This window comes from Pinus tabuliformis, chromosome 6, assembly GCF_031772625.1.
Source record: "Pinus tabuliformis cultivar Carrire ecotype Pingquan chromosome 6, CPIR1, whole genome shotgun sequence".
Lineage (NCBI taxonomy): Eukaryota > Viridiplantae > Streptophyta > Pinopsida > Pinales > Pinaceae > Pinus > Pinus tabuliformis.
Window position 1 is genome coordinate 1,436,583,323 of NC_142292.1, and position 19,443 is coordinate 1,436,602,765.

The 19,443-nt window shown below is 34.3% G+C and overlaps 1 long non-coding RNA gene across 1 annotated transcript in view; it reads right to left on the bottom strand.

Annotated features, from left to right (window-relative positions):
* The window catches only part of LOC149264020 (uncharacterized), a 131,773-nt gene extending 113,523 nt beyond the window's left edge, over positions 1-18,250 (bottom strand). The window contains exon 1 of the long non-coding RNA XR_016252002.1: positions 18,097-18,250. This is a non-coding gene — a long non-coding RNA (uncharacterized LOC149264020). The remainder of the gene's footprint in view (positions 1-18,096) is intronic.
* Between the last annotated feature and the right edge of the window lie 1,193 nt (positions 18,251-19,443).

Here is a 19,443-nt window from a genome sequence, read left to right on the forward strand (position 1 = left end):
TAAAGCAAGACTTGTAGCTCATGGGTTCAATCAACAACCTACTATTGATTATAATTAAACATTTGCACTTGTAGCTAGATTTGGCACAGTAAGAATCGTATTAGCTATTGCTGCACAAAATAAATGGAAGATATATTAGATGGTTGTTAAGTTTGCATTTCTAAATGGTTTTCTGGAAGAAGAGTTTTATGTCAAACAACATTAAGGATATGAAATAAATGTTCAAGAATATAAAGTTTACAAGTTAAAGAAAAAATTATATAGATTGAAGTAAGCACCTTGAGTATGGTATAGTAGAATTGATCAATATTTGAATAACAAAGGATTTAATAGGAGTCCAAGTGAGTCAACTCTCTATATGAAGGTAAACCATGAAAGTAAGATATCAATACTTTGTTTGTATGTTGATGACTTGATTTTTACTGGAGATCTTTCAATAGATGATTTTAAGACAACCGTGAAAATATAATTTGAGATGGATGATCTAGGGCTAATGAAATATTTCCTTGGCATTGAATTTTTCAATAGATGATTTTAAGACAACAGTGAAAATATAATTTGAGATGGATGATCTAGGGCTAATGAAATATTTCCTTGGCATTGAATTATCTGAATCTGAGTATAGCATTTTTATTTTTCAATCTAAGTATGTAAAAGATATATTGAAATTTTTTAGGATGGAGAACTATAAGCTAGTTGTAACACCAATTGCAACTTGTACAAAACTCGGTAGGAAAGATCAAAGCTCAAATGTTGATCCAACTTTCTATAAGAAATTTGTTGAAAGACTAATTTATTTGCTTCAACAAGGTCCAATATAATGTTTGCAGTAAGTTTAATTCCCACATTTATGGAGTTTCCAAAGAGTACCCTTTAGTTGGTTGGAAAAAGGATTTTAAGATATGTTTCTGGAGCAAGAAATTATGGTATTTTATATACATCAAATTCAGATTTTAAATTAACCGGATATATAGATAGTAAGTTTAATTCCCACATTTATGGAGTGTCCAAAGAGTACCAATCAGTTGGTTGGCAAAAGGATTTTAAGATATGTTTATGGAGCAAGATTTGGGTATGTGTTCAATTTTGGATATATAGATAGTGATTTCGTAGGAAATATTAATGGGTATGTGTTCAATTTTGGACTATGTATGGTGGCATAGGCATCAAAGAAGATATCCATTAGAAATCCAGATATCCATTAGAAATCCATTGATAAATCCATTGATACTTTATCATCTGCTAAGGTAGAGTACGTGGTTGCAACAACAACATGTCAAACTATGTGGATGAGAAGAATTTTGACCGAGTTATTGCATGAACAAAAAAACAAACGGAGATTTTGTGTGACAACAAATATGCTAATGCATTATCTCCGAAGCATGTTTTCCATAAGAAGAGTAAACATATTGATAGTGTTGGAAATAATAATTACTCCTGCATGGAGTGTAGTTGAGTTGAGTTGAGTCAGTGTGAGTTAAGTCGAGTCCAATATTAAGAGTTTGAGTTCACTCTATATTTGAAAAGATTGAATGTAGTAAGTATGTGCATGTCAAGTTATTTTAGGTGAGTTGGAAAAGGTTAAATACCGTTCACCAAGTTCATTGTTATCAAATGTTTGTGTGATCCATAAAAAAACAGAATATAACTTTATTCAATAATTAATAAACAATAATGAAATATATATGAAATTGTATAGATTAAAAGACCAATTTATAGACATATAGAATAGAAGACCAATTTATAGACCTATTTACAAAATCCTAATAAAAAAAATGGTTTTTTTGAAGTCTATAGAGAAAATATAAGAGTATGTCCGATATGATATAATAGCATTTTGATATAACAAAAATATTTCCTTTTTTGACGAATAATAAAGGGGAAGAACGTTAGAGGTAATTATTTCCAAGGTGAAAGGACAACAACCGCCACACTGCTGCAGTCAACACTGCCTCAGGCTGCACCGCCTCTCACCCTCTTCACAGCCCCACTGTGCACAGCCTCAACTCTTTCTGACCAAAGGGGCAGCACCACCTGGACTGATCGAAACTTGAATGAGAAAGTTCAATATTTTAATTGATGTAACGAACTCAATTTTTTATATAAATATAAATGCTCAACCACAGTCGAACATCCCACTCTCAATTTTCCAATTTGTTTGTTTAATGTGGAAGACGTAGATTCGTTTTGGCCTGTATTGTGTTTGTCACTGAGAACTATTTACAATTCTATTAGCAACCACCATAGAGTATGCTTGCCTTTCCTGGCACAACTTTCAAGGCTCTCCGCCCTGACAGGCAGATGCTTTCTTAGCCATCAAAACCATTGCTGCTGGAGTCAAACTCGCCATTGGCTTCATCCACGTTCTTTCACATGCTTTCGATTCTCTTACTAGCAGCTTTCAGAGAATCCATGGGCCAAGTTTTCATTTTGCACGATTCGTGTCCAGGCTCGGTGCTATTATTACTTTCTTCTAGACTTCACTGCTGCTGCTTATTACCATAGGAAAGACAAGAAATTCTCAGCCACTACAAACACCTCGGAGGACCCTCCCAAGCTTACGGAAACTAGTAATCAGGCTCATTCTCATGCCCATGTCCATGGATATCAGAATTCATTAGAGGCCAGCAATCTGAAAGTGTGGCAGCATGTTGTAGACGTGAAGCAGATGCATTTTCTTTCTTTCAACTGAAAATATCCTGCACAAAGTGGGCATGCCTTGCTAATAAATGATAACGGCAGTTTGGGAATAAATGGAGGTTGTGGATTTCGAACCACTCACCCCAAGGCCTGTGATGGAGCGATTCTCCGGAGGCCAGATGGAGGGGTTTCTATAGGTGTTGTGTGACTGCGGAGGGTTTCTGTAGGTGCCCTCCGCGGTCGGTGTGATGGTATCCAGTGGTTGTAAAAGAGGTCATGAGAAGCGCAACAACTGGAGGTTCGTTTTACGCAAGTTGTTTTGCTTTGGCCTTTGAAAGAAACAATAGAGATTGACAACAACCATGGAAGATCTACTGGATAATTTAGTCGCTTCAGTTTTGGATGCGTGGAAGATATGCGAACATAATCATCATCATCAACCATAGGGAATATAAAATTGTAGCCGTTGGAGGAGGTCCATGTGGCGAACAGAAGGCCGCATAAAATCTTGTAGAAATCTGAGCATTTGTGATAAGGGAATAATGGGGATCATAGAATAGCAGTGTGCGTCGAGCAATGGTGGAGGATAGGAGATCACACGTTCTTCAATACGTTGACGATAGAATTCAATGACGACTGCGATTAAAAGTGATGGAGAGGAGTTGTTACGAAAAAAGATAGCTTTTCAGTGCCTTGGAATTTCGCATAATGGTGAATGGGAATCTGGAAATCGTGAGTTCCATCAAGCATAATAGCAAAGCTGCTATGGCTACATGGAGCGTGGCTTATTCTTCTATTTTGCATACTCTTTTAATAATGAGGTAGAGAGATAAACCACAAGCCAAGGTTGAGGCAAATGGAGTAGAGGACTCCATTGTGGTTTAATTGAGGAGAATACTATATTGTGGTTTAGTTGCCATCTCCATGTAAGAAGTTAAGTGTGTATTGAATTTATTTGGTCTTTATAAGAGATACAAACTGAGTGATTGTGAGTGAAAGACAAACTACAAGTTGAATATTAAAATAAAATGTCAAAAACGATGTTGAAGAAGTTATTCGTGATGTAAATAATTGTTTAAGAGAAGAATATCTTCTTTCCTATCATTATGTTAAGTGTATTTCTTAGACGATTATTTTAATCTTACGTATGAGTATAAAGTGATGTAAAATCATTTCTAAATTTACCTCGAAGTGTAATGTAGTGGGAAATGAGGTCTAGCAACACGGTTTGCTTCATGAATTGTTATTGAGTGGTGCACTATAAGTCTACTCTCGCATGTGTATAGAAAATATAAGTCGATTCTCGCATGTGTATAGAAAATGTAAGATTGAGTGGGATACATTTTGTATCTAGAATATATACTTAGAGAACTAGTGAATATGATAGATGACACTCATTATTTTGGTAGAGGAAGTGCATTCATTGGATCGTCATAAAGAACTAGTAAATACCAAAGATGACTCTCATTTATTTTGGTAGAGGAATGAAGTCCATAGGATAGTCAATTATTGTACTTTTATGGTCAAATTGATGTTAGGCCCTAGATTACAACACGTTCCTAGTCTATAAGAGGTATTAGTGGTTCAAGTGGTTTCCAGCTACTATGTGATGATAGTTCCTAAAGAAAAGGGAGGAGCATGAATACTTTCTTCATTCTTAGATGGAAATGAGTTTCTTTGTTCTCACTTGAGAAAACCAAGTGTCGATTGCAAGATGAATTTTTGGAAGGGAATGATGAATTTACATCACGGATGACAAAGAGGTCGTGGATACAATAGAGATATATTTGGAATTTGGTGGAAAGAATGTAGGTTCTAGTTCCTATGGAAGTATTATGATAATAAAACATATTAGTTATGGTGGAAATGACAAATTTTGGATGATGCTGGATAATCATCGCGGTAAGATTGAGTGGTGTGTTGAATAAGAGAAAACTTGTGACCATGCTGTGAATTCAATCATACATTGTAGTTGTACCAACTCTATATGTCATGTTTTGATATAGTGGTCCTTGGAGATGCACCTAGTATCTCCATGACATGGAGTATGTTCCACACATACCTATATAGTATAAATGGGGCATATCATTGAAAGACCTAGGTAAGCATTCATATCCCTTCTTCATATGTCCATGATGACTTTTATAATCTTTCTAGGTTAGTTTACTAGCCTTTATTAGGGAGTTGTTTAACACTCGAATGAGTGGGCAATGTGTTTGTTGTATACACTATGAGTGGACCATATTGTTAGTTGTGGACTCTGTGATGTTTATATGTAGGGGGATTTCATCAAGAAGTTGAATGAACCATGCATGTAAAGGACATCCTAGTATCCCAATCGTTGCAATGGCTAATCATCCTTACATTTCGGTGGATGGCTATTCCTTTATAAGGATATTGATGGTTTGTTGATGTCTAGATGATCAAGATACGAAGTGAAAGAGTGAGGTTGACCAAGGGTATACTTCGCTAATCAAGAGGTTTCTCAAGTCATAGTGAACCATTTTCTATAGAGGAGAAGATGTTGGAGACCTTAGCTAATGTAGATTAAGACTAGTCCTTAAGAGAGAGTGTTCGAGTATGTAACACTTCCCCATGTTATGTGTGTATCATCATATTCTTTGCTTGGTTTATTGGTCATTATTAGTAGATTTTTAGTCTCTATGAAAGGGACTATATTCCTATTATTTAGCTAGTTGTTAAAGCTTGGTTGGATAAGATATTCTCTCTAACTAGTTAGCTTCCTAATTTGGTGAGAAGTTGAGACACTGACTCAGCCATTAGATTGTGTCCAAGATAACTTGTCTATCTTGATACATCATTTTTTAATTTATATTTGTATGATTACTTTATTGAATGTAGCCCTCAACATAGTTTTGTGTGCAATAAGGTCTACTTTTCCAATCCTAATAATTTAGTGATAAATTTTTGGTCATATTACCATTTCTAATTCTTTAAAATGTTTTTTTTTAATTCATAAATTGATTCGGTGCCTTCAAAACCCTTTCTGACATTGGTATTTTTCACATTACACAATTCAAACTTATGTTTCTAGAAAATGTCTATTGGATTCACATAAAATTGACTAGAAAAATACCTTAACTAAACACACTTTAACCTATTTAAATTCTCATGCCCACTAATGTAATTCATGTAATTCAGTTCTCATAAGTTGTTCTCCAATTAATCAAAACTAACCCTAATTTACATTAACCATTTATTGTTGCTAATTTACATTAACCATTTATTATTGTTTATATTTTTATTTTATCAATAATGTATGTATTCACTTTCCTTACTCGTGGATCATTTCCATTAAAAAAATAATAAATAATATGTTGGAGATATTAACTCCTACTTGTGTTTTTTTTATTATTTATCATCATATAATGATTGTTAATTAGTTTAAATTAACTCCTAATTTTGATTTTGTTGAGATAGTACCTCAAGTAACTAAGTTGAGTAGCTAATATAGCCCATCTATTTTAGGCCTTGTTTCATCTATAAATATATGAGACTGTGTAATAATAATATATAAACAAAAAAATTTGTGTAAAATATTCCTAAGTTATTATTAGAGATAATAACTTGGTTGTAATTCATGGGACAACCAAAAAATATGTATACACATCTGGTCTAGAGACTCGACATGACTACACCACACAATGGAGAACTCGTGCATCATCCACATGGAGAAAAATACCCATTTCCTACGAGTGCATATTTGGAAATCAAATGATGGGCAACTTTGCTATTGTTTTAGAATTCCCCGTGTAGCACGAGTTGGAGGACATAGGGCAGATACTCGATTGCTTGGAGGGTATCTATGTCTGAAATGAAATGACATGAATAAGGTATTTGACCCAATCGACTAGCATTACTTGTTCAATAATGATGCCGTGATTCATGTCATGGGGCTTAAGAAAGGCACAAGTAGGTTCACGCCAATGCAAGACCTCGCTGAAGAGCAAAACATCAACTATGCCATGTATCGAAAGAGTAGCCAACTACGAGTCAACATAGACCAGCTCACAAGTCATCAAATCATGTTTGGATTGTGGCTTTTGCAAATCTTTGCTTCGATGCCTATGAAATAGGGTCGATAGGCATCTCGACAGAAACGAGAAAGGCAAATGCACTCATTCTCGTATTGTTGTACTTGCCTTTTCCTTCGTATTTTAGTTATTTATAGTTTATTTCGTAAGTGTATTTCTTTTCCGTGATAACAACAATACAATATATATTGAGAAATATAGATGAATTCATTAATGTTTTCACTGACATTTATATCATTAAATAGAATAAATAAATGGTGATGAATATAGATAAATGTTGTGTTGTAATATTGTTTCTGGGTATATTTAATATATAGATTGTTTCTCTATATAACTAATGAGCATAATGGTGGACCACTTATTTGAACAGATAGAAATACATCAATAAAATAACTAATAATTTAATCATAATAAATACAAAATTGATTTAGTAATTTAAAGCAACTGTATTTTCAAAGGATCAAGTGCAAGTATGGCTTTAAATAGATGGCTGTAATTGAACTCAGATTATGATATTTCAACTAATGAAATAATGGTGAACTACTTATTTGAACAGATAGAAGTACATCAATAAAATAACTAATAATTCAATCATAATAAACATGAAATTGATTTAGTAATTTAAAGCAACTTTATTATCAAAGGATCAAGTGCAAGTATTGCTTTAAATAAATGGCTGTGATTGAATTCAAATTATGATATTTCAAAGTGGAAAAAAATGTTGAGAAAGACTGAACTTGACAAGAAAGCTCAACATAACTTAACTGCTCCTTAAATAGACAAAAGAGCAAGACAAGTTAAATATTAACTACTACTTGTCTGTTCCTATCATAAAACATATTATTTATTGCAATTTCTACTTGAGTTGGATGGAGACTAAATCTGTCTTGAATCTAGTTTGATATATAAATATATTGTTAGATGAGAGCATACATAACACACAACGGATTCATACTCAGATACTTAGACGGCAATAGCAAAGAATAATTTACAGAGACAGACAAATGGAGAAACAACAAGATTACTCAGTCAAAAACAACGGAATAGATAAAACAATCACTGGAGAACATAAATCACTCAGCATTACATAACAAGCTTGGGCCTTGGCTTGCTTGATTTCCTTGGCCAGAGAAATTACAAATTATAGAGGCAGAAGAAGGATCTAGAATCCTATATGTGATTCAGATGGAGATCTGGAATGATTTAGAAACTAATGGCAGTGTAGAAAGATCTAGAATCCTGGAGATCTAGAAAGATCTGATCTAGAAGGATCTAGAATCCCACGTGAATTTGGCTTCACACTTAACATTCTCCCACTTGAAGCCAAATAATAGTCATCAAGTCACACCGAGTCCTACCATGCCTCTACATAATTCATGTTTATTTCGTGGTAGAATCTTAGTGAGCATATCAATAGGGTCCCTATCTGTATGGATATTTTCTAAGGATGACTGTTCTTCCTCCAACACATGCCGGATCCAATGGTACCTTAAGTCAATGTGCTTGGTTTTTGAATTAAATGATGAGTTTTTCACCAAGTGAATGGCACTATGATTATCACAATATAACACATACTTGTCCTACTTTATTCCTATCTCTCCCAGGAATCGCTGCATCCACAACATCTCTTTACAAGCTTCTATTGCAGCTATGTACTCTGCTTCTGTTGTAGAGAGGGCTACTATTCTTTGTAGCCTTGACACCTAAGATACTGCTGCACCTGCAAATGTATACAAATAACTTGTAGTGGACTTTCTGGTATCCATATCTCTAGCCATATTTGCATCTGTAAATCCTTCAAGCATAGTCTCATCATGACCAAAACATAAACAATAATGACTAGTACCCTTGAGATACTTTAAAATCCATTTTACTGCTTGCCAATGTTGTTTGCCTGGATTGGCAAGGAACCTACTCACTACTCCCACTGAATATGCAATGTTTGGTCATGTGCATACCATGGCATACATCAAACTGCCAACTACTGAAGCATAAGGAATCTTGCTCATCTCTTCTTTGTCCTTGTTATCACTAGGACATAATTCAGTACTCAATTTGAAGTGGGCTGCAAGGGGTGTACCAACTGGCTTGGCATCCTTCATATTAAACCTTTCAAGCACCTTCTTGATATATTTTTCTTGTGACAGCCACAACCTTTTTTTTTCCTGTCACGCATAATCCGCATGCCCAATATCTGTTGTGCTAGTCCCAAATCCTTCATTGCAAATTTGCTACCCAAATCTTTCTTCAATCTATTGATCTTATTCTTATCATGCCCAACAATCAACATGTCATCCACATACAACAATAATATGATATACTTTCTTTGATCATACCTCTTGATATAAACACAATGGTCAGCTTCCAACCTTTGAAAGCCATGTTCCAATGTGAATGAGTCAAATTTCTTGTACCATTGTCGAGGTACCTGTTTCAACCTATAGAGCACTTCTTCAACCTACAAACAAGGCCTTCTTTGCCTTTTTCTATGAAGCCTTCTGGCTACTCCATACAAATTTCTTCCTCCAATTCACCATGAAGGAATGCAGTTTTTACATCTAACTGTTCACATTCTAGGTCTAAAGCAGCAACTAGACCAAGAATGACTCTAATGGATGACATTTTAACAACAGGTGAGAAAATTTCAGTGAAGTCAATACCTTCTTTTTGGGCAAAACCTTTCACCACCAGCCTTGCTTTATACCTCTCCTTTTGTTGTCACCTTCATGCTTAATCCTGTACACCATTTGTTTGGTGGAGCCTTTCTACCTTTTGGGAGGTTTACAAACTCCCAAGTTTTATTTTCTAGCAAAGAGTTCATTTCTTCTTCCATCGATTTCTTCCATTCTTCATTGTCCTCAACTTTACAGGCTTCTTGAAAACAATTAGGCTCACCTTCATCAGTCAACAAAATATAGTTTGAAGGAGGATACCTTTGTGAAGGCTTATGAGGCCTAGAAGATCTGTGAACGAACTGTGCTAGTGCATTATTAGCTTGAATCTCCTGTAATGGTTCCTGCAAGATTCCTTCTTCTTGTTGTTCATCATTTTCCACTTGTTGTTCTTCATGCTCCTGAATTTGCTGTTCATTATCTTGTATTGGTGGTATGTTTTCTTGTTGCTCTTCAAACCTATCAATAACCTTCTTGACCTCCAACTCTCCTACAGTCCTCTTGAACATTTCTGACTCATTAAATATAAAATCCATGCTTCTAATAATTTTATGTTTGATTGGATCCCATAGACGATAACCAAAATCTTCATCCGCATATCCCAAAAAAATGCATTTCATAGATTTATCATCTAGCTTAGTTTTATTTTCTTTGGGAATATGTATGAATGCTTTACATCCAAAGATTTTCAAGTGAGAATAATTCAAATTCTTACCAGTCCAAACTTCTTTAGGGATGCCGCCATCCAAGGCTGTAGTTGGAGATCCATTTATGAGGTAGCAAGCGGTCCTGACTGCTTCAGCCCAAAAATTCTTCTCCAAACCGGAAATGGACAACATACGTCACATCTTTCCCATAATGGTGTGATTCATCCTTTCTGCGACACCATTATGTTGAGGAGTACCAGGCACAGTCTTCTCGTGCTTTATGCCAAACCTGTTACAATATTCCTTAAATGCATTTGAGCAATATTCTCCACCATTATCTGTTCTTAAACACTTCAGCAATTTGTTAGTCTCTCTTTCAACAGCAACATGGAATTTTTGAAATATTCCGAACACTTCACTTTTATTTTTCATAGGAGATGCCCAAACATTCCTAGATGCATCATCTATAAATGTTACAAAATATGATGCTCCTCCTAATGATTTGATGTTAACAGGTCCAAACACATCTAAGTGTACCAATTCTAACACATTTTTCTTTCTATCATGGCCACCTCTAAGGAATGAAACCCTTCTTTGTCTACCATATATACAATGCTCACAAAGATCAAGATTGTAGGATTTCAAACCTGGCAATAAATTTTTGCCAACAAGGATTTTTAAGCCCTTCTCGCTCATGTGATCCAAATGCTTTTGCCACAGATCTGCTGAATTTCCTTCTTTTGTGACAGCAGCCAAATTTGATTTTCCTATCAGTGTCTTCAATGTGTATAATGTTCCTGTCTTGGATCCTTTGGCCACGACCAATGCACCTTTGCTAATTTTCCAGCCTCCTTTTCCAAAGCTTGTCGAATAACGTTCATCATCCGCTCGTTCCATAGAAATTAAACTCATGCGCATTTCTGGTACATGCCTAACCTGTTTCAACAATATATCTTTTCCATCTTTCATCTTGATCTAGACATCTCCCACTCCAACAATACTGCAAAAATGATTATCCACAAATGCACTCTACCATAATCACTAGGATTATATGAAACAAAACTATCTTTACATGGGGTTACATGGTGAGATGCCCCAGAGTCAAGGATCCAATCAAAGCTACTGCTAGATGTATATAAACATGCATCCTCTACTGAAACAGTGAACAACACATCACCATCTGTGGCTACAGTAGTAGTCTCACCTTCATTTGTGCTGGATGACTTGTGATTTGTACTAGACGGTCTCTGATCCTTTTGTCCTTTTTTCTAGAATTGAAATTCTTTCTTCATGTGCCCGGGTTTGCCACAATGAAAGTAGATGATTCTGCCTCTCCTTGATTTTGATCGGCCTCTCGATCTTGATCGCCCTTGCCGGCCTCGATCCATTCTCCTACCACGATCAGCTAGAGCTAGAGCCTCTCCTCCATGATTTTCTGCAATTGACTTGCATCGCAACTCCTCATTCATTAAGATACTGCTGACATCATCAAACTTCAGGGTCCCTATAGTTGTTGAAGTGCTCATAGCTACAATTAAATTTTCCCAGTTGTCTGGCATAGAACACATTAGCAAAATAGCTCTAATTTCAGAATCTAAAATGATTTTAACAAAGGCACGCTGATTAATAATAATATTAAATGCATTCAAGTGCTCAGTAACTGAAGCACCCTCCTTTATTTTTAAATTATAAAGCTTCTTCATCAAGAACACTTTGTTTAATGTCATATCCTTCTCATATAGATCATGGAGCTTCTTCCATAAACCTTCTGCCGTCTTTTCTCCAGACACATTGAAATAAACATTCTTTGCTAAATATTGGTGGATTGTTGCAATCACCTTTCTACCTAGCTTATTCCACTCTTCATTTGTCATCGATGAGGGTTTCTTTGTTGTGCCCTCAATCAGCAAACATTGATATTTTAAAACCAGTATATCCTCCATCTATGATTTCCATAGGGAAAAATTAGCCCCACTCAACTTCTCCATACCTGTAACTGTTGTCTCCATTTTCAATCAAATTCACGCCCCAAAACACAAAAACTCCACTTAAAAATAAAACTTTAATTATTACTCTTTAAAATTTAGCAATAATGACCTTCCTCTTTTTAAAATACCCTTTTCAAAATTCATGCTCCTTTTAAAATATACTTTTCAAAATTCCAACATATAATTATATATGCTTCATAATAAATATAAAAACATATATAGTGTTTTAACCTTTTCACATTTCACACATACATATGTTGGTTTGAGAAAAACCTTGACGTATATGTGCAAGCTTGATGTAAAAAAAACTTACGAACACCACGTTTCAACTCCAAACTCCACGGATCTCCACGTTTCAAACTCTAGCAACACATTTCAACATAGATCCACGACCTTGTTTTTCTTTCAGGAATTGTCTTTTAGTTCCAGCGTTCTTCAGCTATTTCCTAGACTCTCTTCTTTGTAGGGATTTCCAATTTTCTGGACGGATCCTTCAACGGCTCCAAGGGTAATAACCAACATTTTAATGAATGCTGCCACAACAAGGCGATGGCACTAAGAGAATTTCACAATGGATATTCGACCCTAGCTCTGATACCAGTTATTAGTTCAGAGCATACATAACACACAGCGGATTCATACTCAGAGACTTAGACGACAATAGCAAAGAATAATTTACAGAGACAGACAAATGGAGAAACAGCAAGATTACTCAGTCAAAAACAGCGGAATAGATAAAACAATCACTGGAGAACATAAATCACTTAGCATTACATAATAGGCTTGGGCCTTGGCTTGCTTGCTTTCCTTGAACAGAGAAATTACAAATTTATAAAAGCAGAAGAAGGATCTAGAATCCTATATGTGATTCAGATAGAGATCTGGAATGATCTAGAAATTAATGGCAGTATAGAAAGATCTAGAATCTTGGAGATCTAGAAAGATCTGATCTAGAAGGATCTAGAATCCTGCGTGAATTTGAATTCACACTTAACATATATGACGTTAGGTATAATAATAATAATATATAAATAATAATTTTTATTTGAAATATTTCGAATCTATTGATCATAGGCTTTTATTAAGGAGAAAATTACTTAACAAAATGAAAAGAAAGTAAAAACATTGCAATCTAGAAGTTTATGTATTTAATTTATAAATGGTAAGTTCCAAGATGGTAACCCTTACGTAATTGAGATTTGCTTAGGATATGTATTTAATTTATAAACTGTAAGTTTCAAGATGGGAACCCTTACGTAATTGAGATTTGCATAGGAAATTTGACGGTCATCTGCTACTACCGAAAGTAAAGTCGATTTGCTTAATCTGCTTAAAAGGAAGTCCGCAACTGCCTTCTGCTCGCTATTCATCGAGCTGCCTCTCATCTACTTTATTTCGAGAGTTATTCAGAAGGTGATGGTATCTACTGCCATAGCAGATCTACTGCATAATTTAGTGGTTTATGTTTTGAATGCGTGAAAGATCTGCGAACATAATAATCATCATCAACCAAAGAGAATGACATTCTAGTCATTGCAGGAGGTCGAGGAGGTATATTGCCACCATTAAAGCCGTTTAGCTTACTCTTAGTACATTCTGCATAAAGAAATGTGGCGAACAAGGCCACATAAAATCTGGTAGAAATCTCAACATTTGTGATAAGGGAATAATGAAGATTATAGAAGAGCAGTGGGCGTCGGGCAATGATGGGGGATAGGAGATCACATGTTGTTCAATACGTTGATGATAGAATCCAAGGACTGCAGTTATAAATCATGGAGAAGAGTTGCTACGAAAAAAATAGCTTTTGAGTGCCTTGGAATTTGGCATAATACTGAATGGGAATCACTATTGCCACCAAGAATAATAGAAAAGCTTTTATGGCTACACGGAATGTGGCTTCTTGTTCTATTCTGCATACTCTTCTAATAATGAGGAAGAGAAAGATAAACTACAACCAAGGATGAGGCAAATGGAGCAGAGGACTACACTGCACTTAAATTGAGGAGAGGATGACGTTGTGGTTTCATTGGCATTTTCAAGTGAGAAGTTAAATGTGTTTATGGAGCTTATTTTGAGTTTATAAGAGATACATATTGAGAATGGTTGGTTCAATGTGTTAGTGTGTGTTTGTTAAAATGCAAACTTCAAGATGAATATTAAAATACAATGTCAAAGATAATGGTGAAATAAATGCCCATGATGTAAATAATTGCATAAAAATATCATTGTGTTAAAAGTATTACTAAATAATTGTATAAAAGTATCATTGTGTTAAAAGTATCTCTTCATGATTTTCGTAGTCCTACATGCTACTACAAAGAGATTTAAAATAATTCTTGAGTATATTTAGAAGAAGTGTATTATAGTTAGAAATGAGGTCTTACTACATGATTTGCTCCATGAAGTGATATAAGTGGTGCACTATAATTCCATTTAGGAAATGTATGATTGAGTTGGATACATTTCTTATTTAGAACATTTACTTAAAGAACTAGTGAATACACTGGATGGCACCCAGGAATTTTGGTAGATGGAAGTAGGTTCATAGAATGGTCAATGAATTGATGTTAGGCCATAGAGTACAATAGGTTCCCTGTCCATATCAGGTATCAGATGTGATTTCCACCAAGTGATGATATTTCTTCAAGTGAAGGGAGGAGCATGAACACTTCCTTGGTTATGACATGGAAAAGAGTTACTTTGTTCTTACTTGAGAAAACTGTTTTTTTGCAAGTTGGATTTCTCGAGGGGAATGATGAATTTACAACAAGAAGGACAAAGAGGTCCTAGATACAACAGAATAATATTTGGTATTCGGTTGAAGGAAAGTAGGTTCTAGTTCCTATGGAAGCATTGTGGTATTAGAATATATTGGTTATGGTGGTAGTGGAAACGATTGGATGATGGTGGACAATCAAGCTAACATTGAGTGGTGTGTTGAATAAGAGAAAACATATGACCATATTGTAATGTGAGTCACACATGGTAGCTTTAGCAAGTCTATATGTCATGTTTTGATGTAGTGGTCCTTAGAGAAGTACCCAGTATCTCCACTAGTTGGAGTATGTTGCACACATAAGTATTTTACATGAAAGTGGCATATCATTGTAAGAACTAGATCAACATGAATACCACTCCTTCATGTGTATGTAATGAGATGTATAACTTGTCTAGATTATTTTTGTAGCCTATGTTAGGGAGTTCCTTAACACTTGAATAATTGAGTGGACCATATTATTGATTGTCAACCCTATGATGTGAATTTTTATATCTAGGGGGATTTCATTAAGAATTTGAATGAACTAGGTATGCAAAGGACATTCCGATAGAACAATGGTTGCAAAGGCTAGTTATCCATGCATTTCAATGGATGGTTGTTCCTTTATATGGATATCCACAGTTTGGTGATCTTTGCATGATCGAACTATGAAGTGAAAGTGTGAGGTTGGCCCACAGGTATACTTTGGTAATCAAAAGTTTTCAAGTCATAGTGAAGCATTTGCCACAAAGGATATTTTGAACACCTCAGTTAATATAAATTAAGACTACTCGTTAAGGGGAATTCTTGGAATATGTAACTCCTACTTGTCTATGTGAGTCTAATAATATTTGTTGTTTGGTTCATTAGCTACTATTGGTAGAATTTTAGTCTCTATGAGAAAGAATTTATTCCTATTGTTTAGGTAGTTGTCGATGCCTAGTTGGGTACGATATTTTCTCCAACTAGTTAGCTTCCTAGTTTTGTATGAAGTTGAGATATTCCATCAATTATTAGATCAAGTGTGCAAGATAACTTTTCTATATTGAGACATCATTTCTTTAGTTATATTTGAACAATTACATTATTGTATAGATCCCTCAACATAGTTTTGTGTGCAATAAGTTCTCCTTTCCCGACCTTAACAATTTGGTGATATAGGTTTTGGTTATATGGTAATTTCCAATTCTTTAAAATGCATTCTTACATGCATAAATGGATTTAGTGGGCCCTAAAAATCCCTTGGGACATTAGTATTCTACAAATTACACAAGTCAAACTTATGGTTCTAGAAAATCTATATTTGATTACCATAAAATTGACTTGAAAAATACCTAGACTATAACACATGCTACCCAGTGGTGTAACCCATTAGGTAAATTGGTTCTCATAAGCTTCTTTCAAATTTAAGTCAAGCTTGCACCATGGTTCTAGAAAATCTATATTTGATTACCATAAAATTGACTTGAAAAATACCTAGACTATAACATATGCTACCTAGTGGTGTAACTCATTAGGTAACTTGGTTCTCATAAGTTTCCTTCAAATTTAAGTCAAGCTTGCACCAATTTATATTAACCGTTTATTGTAGTTTATATTCTTATTTGATCAATAATCTATTTATCTTGGCTTTTCTTACGGATAATTCCACTAAATATATATATATATATATATATATATAATAATAATAAATTAGAGATATTAACTTAAATGTAGAATAACAAGTGAGAGATATTAACTTTTACTTGTCTTTTACTTATTATGTGATATTTATCATCATATAATAATTGTTAGTAAATTTAAATTAAATTCTACTTTTGTGTTTTTTTGTATTTTGTTTTATTTAGATATTATCTCAAATAACTAGATTTACTAAATAAGATAAAGAACTAGATTTACTAAATAAGATAAATTGACTTATCTGATGAGATTGTCTGCGATAATAATATAGAAACAATAATTTTTTTATGTGATATTGGAGGTAGTAATTTTGGGTATAAGTCCTTTATAAGATGGCCCAAGAATATGTGGAGACATAACATCCACCTACTCGAAATTCAACATGACCACACTACACGGTGGAGAATTCATATATCATCCACATGGAGAAAAATAGCCACTCCCAAAGACTACATATTCGGAAAATCAAATAAGTGGCAACGTTGCTACCATTATAGAGTTCCCCGTGTAGCATGAGTTGGAGGCTGTGGGGAAATACCCGATTGCTTGGAGGGCGTCTACGTCTGGAATGACATGAATAAGGTTTTTGATCCCATCAACAATAAATGATGGCATGATTCATGGCGTGGAGCTTAGGCAAGGTGCGTGGAGCTTAGGCAAGGCATGCCTACCTACTGTAGTAGGTTCATGCGAACGCAACGCGTAATCCAAGAGCAAAAGATCGACTATTCCATGCATCGAAATAGTTATGCTACGAATCAACAAAGACCAAGTCACGAGCCATCACAACGTGTTTGTATTATGGTTTTTGCGAATCCTTCATTTCGTGTCTGTGAACTAGGGTCGATAGGCCTCGTGGCAGAAACGAGAGAGGCAAAAGCGCTCATGGTGATATTTGTTGTGTTTTTTTTTCTTCCCTATAATTGTTATCTACTTATTTAGGCAAAATGCTCTTTCGCGTTAGCAACGATCACATCTACACTGAAATATTCATTAATGTATTCAGAACATCTATATTAGTAAATGCTATAAATAAATGATAATGAATATAAATGAAAGTTGTGTTGTATGATTGACTCTTGAAATGACGTGATAGGGGCGGGTAATGTATTTCATAGATGGAATTACATCAATAGAATGACATGACTAGTAGTTTAGTCATTTAAAATGTAGCAATTGATTTAGTAGTCTAAAGTAACTATATTTTCGACGGCAAGTAAAAGTACGTTTTAGAATGAATGGTTATGATTGAGCTCAGTTTATGATATTTCAAAATAGATAAAAATGATGAAAAAGAATCAATCAACCCAAAAATATATACAAACAAGTACCCTACCAAAAAAAGATATCCTTGATATTAATTATTACTTTTCTTTTCCTCGTCGTAATACATATATTAATTATTATAACCTTAAGTTTTTAATTTTAAGTATCTAAACTTATATAAATATAGTCCGAATATAAATATATAATATCATGTACAATAATAATAATATATAAATAATTTTGTGTGCAATATTTCGAAGGTATTGATCTTGAACGACAAAGCAACTGAGAAAAATGAAAAGAAAGGAAAACATTGCAATCCTTAAACTTATAAATTACTTTAGCATTTAATTTATAAATAAAGAGTTTCAAGATGGGAGCCCTTACCTGTGTACACCGTCATGTAATTGAGATTTGCATGGAAAATTTGACGGTCATCAGCTACATCCCAAAGTAAAGTCGATTTCTTGAATTTGCTTAATCTGCTTAAAATGAAGGCCGCAACTGCCTTCTGTTCGCTATTCCTCGAGCTGCCTGTCATGTACTTTATTTCGAGAGTTAGTATAGGATGACTTTTGCTTAGCCTTAAACCTGCAGCTATTGCCTGTATTCAATGTAGTCTATATCTCTGGATTGGAATCCGTTTTTCTTTCCTTCTGCCTAGCATTTCACAAAAATCATCAATTGATAAAGTGAACAACCGTAGAGAAAGGAGATATTTTATTTTTCTCTTTCGACTGTACGTATCAGTCAGACGATGTCAACAGCAATTTTAGGTGGAACATTATAACCGAATCCATGAAGGGATCCTTTCGGCGAGCCCAAAATGTACGTTCAATGTATTAATTAAAATTAAACAAGAAAGCGAATTTTTTTAACGAAATGTCCATGTTACGTTTGTCGGTCTATAATGTTCCAAAGAGTTACCATAACACCACGCATTCAGAAGATCATCTAAAATTTGACGATGCCAACTGCAGGTTTAACATTCCAGGGTATAAAGGCCTTAGAAGTATAAATAGCTAAAAGGTTATATCTTCGTGAAGCAGCGCTTCCACATCAAATATCGATCCTAATCGTTTCGAAAATATGGTTTGTGCAGGAAAGGTTGGCAGGCGTATAAGATTTCAACAAATCTGACGATTCTCGTAAGTTTTTAGGCTTGACATAATAAATGACAGTCACTTTCGAAGAAGTGGAATCATCTTCATGTTTTTCAACAGTCATATAAGAGGACGAAAAAACCATTTCTTCTATGTTTTCAGGCTTCTGTTGACATTTTAGGTATTGAAATTTTTTTTTTTAATGTTTACAGGGAGAATCATACGAGGATGTATCTTCTAATTTCGGTAAAATAGTTGTTATTCATCCTAATACAGTTATTGAGCTTAAATGTTCATTCTAGAATTGACTGTTAAAGGTGTGAATATGTATTTCCTCTTAAAATAAAAATAAAATATTAAATGTAATATTGGCTATAATAAAAAACAAAAATAAAAAATTGTTCTACATATTTAATTAATTGTTTATAATATAATTTCAAGCAATTAGAAGTAAAAAAATACATGTGAGTAAGATGTTTAAGATGTGACATCAACTTCATATGTATTTATATATAATAAAAAAATAAAATATTTTAATATGAATTTATATTGATATATATTTAAAAATATATTAATAATAAAAAATCAATTTAATGCTCACTGATAAAATAGCTCAATACACATGTTATGT